Source organism: Triturus cristatus, chromosome 4_1 (genome assembly GCF_964204655.1).
Source record: "Triturus cristatus chromosome 4_1, aTriCri1.1, whole genome shotgun sequence".
Taxonomy (NCBI): Eukaryota; Metazoa; Chordata; class Amphibia; order Caudata; family Salamandridae; genus Triturus; species Triturus cristatus.
The window spans coordinates 296,080,161-296,081,315 of record NC_140585.1 but is presented as its reverse complement, the minus strand read 5'-3'; positions in this window follow the sequence as shown (position 1 = coordinate 296,081,315).

Here is a 1,155-nt window from a genome sequence, read left to right as displayed (position 1 = left end):
CCTTCGGTGGTCGCCTGATCACGAGGACCGTATTTCGCTTTATGCCGATGATATCCTGCTGTATCTTGCCTCACCTAAGAAGTTACTTATAGTGGTCTGTGACGTACTCGCATCGTTCGGTAGGAACTCGGGGCTTGTGATTAATTGGGGCAAATCGTACTTGTACGTTCTTAGTGGCGAGGTCCCACCGATCCCTAGAACATGTTCGATACAGGTTGCCCAGCAAGGTTTTGTGTATTTGGGGATTTTTATATCCATGGATCCTGCTGTGCGCTATGAGAGGAACCTGCTCCCCCCCTTGGCACGCTTGAGGCGAGATGTTGAAGGTTGGCGGAGGCTGCCGCTCTCCCTTGTTGGGCGTGCGGCCCTGTTCAAAATGATGTCTCTTCCCCGCTTCCTCTACGCCCTCCAGAACACCTTGGACTGGGTACCGGCCAAATACTTTCGGGAGGTCGAAGGCCTCCAAAGGACGTTGCTATGGGATGGGCGGCCGCGAATAGCTATTTCAAAGTTGACGCTCCCATGGTACGATGGGGGCATTGCGCTCCCAGACATCCGACGGTACTATTGGGCCACGCAGCTGAGCGCGATCAACCATGGGTTTTACGGCCCTGCCCTCAGCCCTGGGTATGCCATGGATAGGTGGCTGCTGCGCGGCGGTAACTACTACAGGGCGTTGTACTCGCGGTCCTTAGACTCGTCCCTCACGGGGCCCACAGGTGTGGCGGTGCGCGTATGGAAGATGGCGACTGACTCGTTGGGCTGGAAGGATAGGCTCACCCTCGCTACCCCATTGTTTGAATCGGAGAGATTGGGAAGACTCTGGCATACGAAGGGCTTTGATAAGTGGGATCTGATAGGTATATCCAAGGTGGGAGATGTGCTGCATAAGGGGAGGGTGAAGTCCTTCGAGGAGTTGCAGACTGAGTTTGAGCTAGGGCCCTCAGAGTATTTTAGGTATACCCAGCTGCGTCACGCCCTCCGATCAGTCCTCGTGGAGGGTGAGAAGGTGCCGGAGTCCTCTCCCCTTGAGGACCGAGTCCTTGATGGTCATATGCCCGAGAGCACGATTTCGCTCATATATAAGAAGTTGATAAACGTCCGGGCAGACTTGCTATTGGGGCTGAGAGAACAGTGGACCAGGGATGGCCTTGA